Below are 7,421 nucleotides of genomic sequence, written 5' to 3' on the forward strand. Positions count from 1 at the left end.
TCAAGCAGTTTGTTTTGTTCAGATGCAGCCGAGTTGAGGCGACAACACCATTGACTTTTGTTGCCACTAGTTCATTGAAGTCGTCTTATTGTGTTCCAGGTTTCAGCAGTTAGCTTTGCTATGCTAGTGTACTCCTAAATGGGTCCCACTTTATATAAGGTGGCCTTAACTACGGTGTACTTACATGTATATTAATAATTTGGTACAATGCACTTATTGTGTACATGTTTATATATATTTAAAAATATCTGCATGAAATTACAGATGTAATTACATTTATAGCTACACTGTTGACCCTTCTCTTACAGTTTAACCCACCCTTAAACCTACGCATACCACCAAACCTAACCGTACCTGTATCGCACCTCAATAGCAGTAAAAGTGTTTTGCAATATTATATGAACACAATAAGTACATTGTACTTATTTTTTGACACAAGTACATAAGTTATAAGTTTATACCACCCCTATTAGTGATATATATATATATATATATATATATATAATTATTATTATTATTATTATTATTATTAGTAGTAGTAGTATTATTTATTATTATAATACCCTCATTGGTAGTAATAGTTAGGATCTGGCTTGAAACATTTAATGATTCCATTGCTTCCATTGATCCCCATTTTCCACTAAAAACTTTCATCCCAAAAATTCATCAAAAAATAACATTTGGTCAATATGCGGTGCCTGGTGCATACAGTCCTGTATATTGGCAATAAAAAAAACCCAAAATGAAGCAGATTTTGCAGTGTGGAAAATAAGTCAGTGTGGAACTCAATTTACCGTCCATTGTTTTCTCTTAACATTCAGTCAGAAGGAGAGTTACTCATTTTGCATGTTCTCAGTCAGCAGTCCATATATGGGATGCGGACAGTGTGAGAGATTGAGATTTTCATGAATTTGGAGGATGCAAAACGTTCCTGATTTCTCATCTGTCAACAATGGCTTACACAGCCAAACATCCTAACAGCAATACATTGGCAGAGGGAAAAAAGAGATCAAAAAACTATGGCTGAGAGCCTCAAAGCACTTGAAACAAATGCTTCCTTTGCTTCTGCTTGACAGATAAATATCCTGCTATAGAAAGAGATAGCGTGTCTAATTTGGTTTCTAAGACTGGCAGGACTTCTAGAACAGCTAACGTTGCTTACAATCCCTTAAGTGATATAATAGTGTCTAAAACATATGTCTTTTATCTGACACACGTAGGGCATCACAATTAAGATGAAGTCTTGTGACATGTGTCTGGCCCGGGACTCACGGTGACGTAACCCTGTGTGTTAAACACTCGTCTCTCACCTTCCTCTCTCTTTTTCTCCCCTATCAACCCCTCTAATGAACTGAAAGGTCAAAGCACTAATAAAACTATTAGCAGAAATGAAACTCCCCAATGTGTTAATGCACTTTTAATTCCTGTTAGCAAATTTCATCCCCCAGCAGTTTGCCTCACGCTAATGAGAAATAAAATAACGTGCGCGCAAGGGGAAAGGGATTTTCAGGCGGCGTTTGCAAGGGGGACAGTCTGATAACTCTGCTGCCGGTGCGGGGATGTTATTCATGGGCTGAGGCCTGGTTCCAGCCCCCTGATTTTGTTGGGTTAATTAAAGAGCACATCTCCATCTGTTCTCATTCAAACGGCCCATCTCTCTTCCTCAGACACCAACCAGTGTCTCTGTTTTTATCTGCGCTCTCCTTCACATGGTTTTTTGCCAGCTCAGTATGTGCAGGTTTGTTTGAATGCCACTTGAATGTCTTTGTGTTATTGTGAGTTGTGGTCATTTCTGCATTTCCATTCCCCATTCCATTCAGTTTTTAAACTCCAGATGTAAATTATAGCACTTTTAGATTTCTTTAACAATATCACAATTATGTAGCCCTACAGTATCAAAATCAGTAAATGAACACATGGACACGATATCTACCACATGCCATGTACAAGGCTCTGTAAAGTTAACTAATAATAAGCCAGAGGTTTAGAACAAACCATCTTTTCTTGTTTTAATATATAGGTTTTATATATAGATAGATAGATAGATAGATATATATAGAGCAAGCGTTTAGACGATGTGTGCATCCGTGTCGGCGTTATTTGACACCCGATGACACATGCAATCTTTGCGTCATTTGTTTGGGTGAAGAGCACGCACGCGATGTCTTTGAGGAGGCAATCTGCGTGCATTGTGAGCGTTTTTTCAATGGAAAAAGCTCCGATCTCGTTCGTCTCTCTTCTTAAAGAAAAAGGGAAAAAACGGCAGCCATCTGCTTCCCGCGGTTCAGGATCTGTCCACGCTGAGGTGTGGAAGAAATGGAGCTCGTGAGAATACAGGTGGATCTGTCTGAATGGTTTAAATAGGGACTTTCCCTTTCGCGCACGTAAAAAAAAAAAAAGGCGGCGGATGAGAGAGAGCCTTGGGAGGATGATGTTATATCTTTAACACTTTCTCATACTGAGGTTAGTGCTCTGCTGGGTTGTTACCCAGTAAAAGCAGGAGATATTTGAGGATGGTGAAAAAGGTGAGGCTGAGCCTTCTCAATTCTCCTGCCCTGCGTATGTAGAGCTGTTGGAGGTTATTGAGCGAAAATTAACTTTTGACCATAACCCTCCAGCTCAGGTGAGCCTTTCATTTGTGCATGATCTCCATACAGAGATTAAAAAGAAATGAAAGATGCCATTTTCTTCTCGCATCCATCAGTTTCGGCATGAAAGTAATCTGCCGACATCGAGGTGATGCGCAAAAACGGCTAGGAAGGAATGCCCCCTGTAGAAAGAGCTAAAAATTTTATAAATAATTTATAAATAATTTTTATCTGTGAATTTTTTTTTTCTGCAGGGGAAACATCCTCTCTTAATCTCCCTCCTTGCTATCTAAGCCCCTTCAGAAAATCATCTCGCTTAAATGGCAAGGCATATGAAGTAGCAGGTCAGGCTGTGGCTTTATTACAGCACAATGCTGGTTCTTCAAGCATATCAGACTGATCTGCTAAGAGACCTGGATAGAGGCAGGGGCCTTTTTCTGATCAGGTAGCTGAGCTGCGCCGCACCACGGATCTCTCTCCGTGCTACCAAGCAGGCCGTCTCCGCCATGGGCAGGACTATGGTGGCAGCGGACAGACATCTGGGGATGAACCTGGCAGACATCGGGAGGAAAGAAAATGCTTTCTGCTCGATGCTCAGGTTTCGCCTTCTGAACTTTTTGTTATTTCCGTTGAGATGGGGATTTGAGAAGTTCAGGGAGACGAAGGCGCGCTCTGCTGCTTTCAGATCCTTCGTTCCACGAAGGTCTAGGTCTGAGCCCAAACAACATAGGGGTCTTGGCCTGGACTGCAACCACCTGACTGATGGTCCAGACTAAAAGGAGGCGCCCCTTGAGCGGGGCTCCGGCGTAGTAGGGTGGGTGAGTAAATGTAACCCTCTCTGTATATACTTATGTGTATTTAATTGCTGGTGGTTACGTGTCTACTAATAAACTCTGTGAGTTTTCTTTGCAGTGCTCAGTTACAGTGTTTACTAAACATTCGCCAGCACCAGCCATCCGGCTTCATGTTCCAGTATTAGGCGGCTGAGATCACAGGTTTCTGAGGGAGCCTCCTTGATCATCGGGCCTGGCACAGCACTGCAGGGAATTTCATGGATGTCCGGCCAGGTCACCCCGAGGGGTCTCCTGGCCGCTTAGGGGTGCTGTCGCATCGAGCGGGAAGTGGAGGTGGCAGTTAAAGAAGTCGTCTTGTATATGCTGCCTCAGGTGATGCTCCCCTCACCAGAGGTTTGTAAAATTGAGCTTGCCTCTCCCGTGAGATTCTGCACCTCTGCGATGCTTAGGAACCTTTAAGTACACACGCTAAGCTTTGTGTACTTTCTCAAAACCACATGGTGGTCAGTGTGCATGTGAACACTTTGTGCACTTTCTAAAAAGCCACAAGTGGTAAGTTTGCATGCAAGATTCTGCAAACTTTCTGAAATATTGTAAGATAAAGGTTACGCACTCCGCTTCGTTCCCTTTCTTGAGATGATTAGACCTTGGTTCCTTGGGCTCCATTCAGCCAGTGTGTATTTGTTTATACACCTCAAGCATCGCTTCCCTCAACATGAGGGGCTATATGGGTGATTCTCGTGGTAATTTAGCAGCACTCCCCTTTTTCCAAAAAAGGGTCGCCTATGAGCGCGCTACTCTGAGCTCGGAGTTCTCCTCTCGTATGAGACGGAGTTCTCTGTTTTTTCCCCAGAGCACTCCAGTATTGTTTCCATAGATCGAGTTGATGACTCTCAATCATACTATTTTGAGAAACACTATTCCATCTATGCCACGAGAGCCCCTCATTAGAACAGTATTTGAAAATCCATGCTATGGTAAGTGTGCACGTGTAGTCTTTGCACACTTTCTGAAATCCACACTGTGGTAAGTTTGCACGCTAGTATTATGTGTTCTTTCTAAAATCCTATATGGTGAGGGCTTCGCGCGGTTGCTTTGTGCCCTTTCTTGAGTTGGTAAAAGCCCAGTTCAGCTTGGGCGCCACTCCACCTATGTATCTTCGGATACCTATCTAAACATGGTGTTGCTACTAGAGAACTGTTGAGACAGCTCTTTCAGCAAGCTTATGCGTAAGCTAGCGGTAGCCCCTGTGTGACAGGCAAGACTTGGTACAAATGCTAGGTTCTTAGCCGTATCCTTTTAAAGGAATCTTTCCTGATTCCAAGCCTTCAGCTCTACCCTGGGCAGAGGCCCTAACAATTAAGTTGGGTATGTAGCTTAGGCAACTCCCATGGAAATGGTAGAGTTGGTACTTAGTGCTCACCATGATTCTGGCCTGCACATCCCTCAGCATGGCGGCGTGGGTATACTGTTCCCCAAAGCGCCCCCTAGAGGATGCAGTTTGGAGTTCCCTCGTAAGGGAACTGTCTCAGGTTACGAATGTAACCATAGTTCCCTGAGTAGGGAACGAGACACTGCGTCCTCTAGCTCCCTGCCATGCTTCGGACGCAAGCTTCAGATGAAGAAAATAATGACGTGCTCTCCAGGTGCCTGTTTATAGTCGCGCCGGTAGTGACGTCGGAGGCTGTCGCCAGCCAACAAGTTGGTGTTCTTTCAATGTATGCTTCAGACACGGGTCACGACGAGGTGTTCCCCAAAGCGCCCCCTAGAGGACGCAGTTCGAAGTTCCCTACTCAGGGAACTATGGTTACATAAGTAGTCAATATCAATTTCAATCATATTAGTGTTTTGTTATATTCCTAAAATTACATTATCAGGAAGTGAAATCATTTTAAGTAAGAAATTTGGTTATTAATTCCATTGCAAGCATTGCATTGCATTGATTGATTGATTTGATTGATTTTAGTTCATTCATTTTTTTACATCCAACAGTTGGCATCTTCGTGCTAACAGTGACTTTACCATACTTGAAAAAAATGGTGGGGGGGTGGGGATGAGTACTTATTATGGAACAAATATACTGAAATAAAAATATATGTGTGGACTGAATTCAATGTTTGAGGAGATTAACTGCATCATGTTATTAACAATTAAATGAAATTTATAGTTTAAATTAATATTAAATACAGTTAGCTAAACTTAAGAGTGTTTTAATGGGACATCTTTAGATATAATATCATAATTAATCATATTGTCTTTAAAATATGGATAATGTATTGCAAGTAAGCATTTATTGTGAACTTGTCACGAGAAAGCAGGCTGGATTCAGATGCGGGTAAACTCAAGGCTTTATTCGAAACAGGAGAAGAGTCACGGTTCACAGGTTACACTCGCAGTGACAGGATGAGTAGCAGATGAGTCACGTTTCACAGGTTTCACTCGCAGTGACAGGATAAGTAGCAGATGAGTCACGTTTCACTCGCAGTGACAGGATGAGTAGCAGATGAGTCACGTTTCACAGAAGTACGTATAACCGCCGGACCGGAGGGATGAACAGCTGGAAGCTACTAGGAGCTCAAGGCTTGTAAGAACAAGGGCAGAGGAATCAACAAAACACACTGGAGCCTGAGGACAAGACACGACAAGGTGAGTACAAAGAGCTGCTAGATGATCGGAGCTATTGGTATGAATAACAACAGTCTGACAATAGACAGAGAAACACAGGGAATAATAAAGGGGAAAAAATTAGAAGGACATAGAGAACAGGTGGCGAGAAATTAAGGTTAACAACGGGGAAACAAGGGAGGCGGGGAAAACAAACAGGCAGACGTGGTGAGCTGTCAAACCATCCCAACACACACACACCCACACCAAAAAGACAGGTGATTAGCCCCGAGACCCGACAGTACCCCCCCTCCCAGGAGCGTCACCTGGCGCTCTAGGAAGGGGCCTACCTCGATGCCGCCGGAAGTCCTCAATCAACGAGCGGTCCAGAATGTCCCGGGACGGCACCCAACACCTCTCCTCTGGACCATACCCCTCCCAGTCCACAAGATACTGAAACCCCCTGCCGCGACGCCGCTCATCGAGTAATCTCTTAACCGTATAGGTAGGAGATCCATCCACAAGACGAGGGGGTGGGGGGGTGGGGCGACTGCAAGCAGGATTAAGGGGGGAAGAGAACACAGGCTTGACCCTGGAAACATGAAACACCGGGTGAACCCGACCAAGAGTAGGAGGGAGCTTGAGCCTGATCGCCACCGGACTAACCACCTTGGTGATGCGGAAAGGCCCAATGAATCTGGGTGCCAGCTTACGAGAAGGCGCCCGGAGAGGCAGATCCTTGGTAGAGAGCCAAACCCGTTGACCACACACATAGGTAGGAGGAGAGGACCGGCGACGATCAGCTGCAGCCTTGGTTCTGTCAGAGGTTTGGACCAAAATCCTCCTGACTCTCTCCCAGGTGCGACGGCAGCGCTGGACGAAAGCCAGGGCGGATGGAACCGCTGCGTCGGGTTCCTGTGATGGGAACAGAGGTGGATTATAACCAACAGCACACTCAAAAGGGGACATACCTGACGCGGCCGCAGGAAGGGTGTTATGGGCGTATTCTGCCCAGGAGAGCTGCTGACACCAGGAACTCGGATTGTTGGATGCTAGACAGCGGAGCATTCTTCCTAGATCCTGGTTGGCCCGCTCACACTGCCCATTGGTCTGAGGATGAAAACCAGATGACAGACTAGCAGAGGCCCCAATCTGTGTACAAAATTCCCTCCAGAACCGGGAGACGAACTGGGGACCCCTATCTGAAACAACATCCACCGGTAACCCGTGGAGACGGAAGACGTGATCCACCACCAGTTGGGCGGTCTCCCGGGCGGAGGGTAACTTGGGCAGGGGAATAAAATGAACCGCTTTGGAAAAGCGATCCACCACCGTGAGAACTACAGTGTTTCCCTTCGAAGGAGGAAGCCCAGAGACGAAATCAAGGGCAATGTGTGACCAAGGACGGGAAGGGATAGGGAGAGGATGCAGTAGA

The sequence above is a fragment of the Carassius carassius genome, chromosome 37 (assembly GCF_963082965.1).
Source record: "Carassius carassius chromosome 37, fCarCar2.1, whole genome shotgun sequence".
Classification (NCBI taxonomy): Eukaryota; Metazoa; Chordata; class Actinopteri; order Cypriniformes; family Cyprinidae; genus Carassius; species Carassius carassius.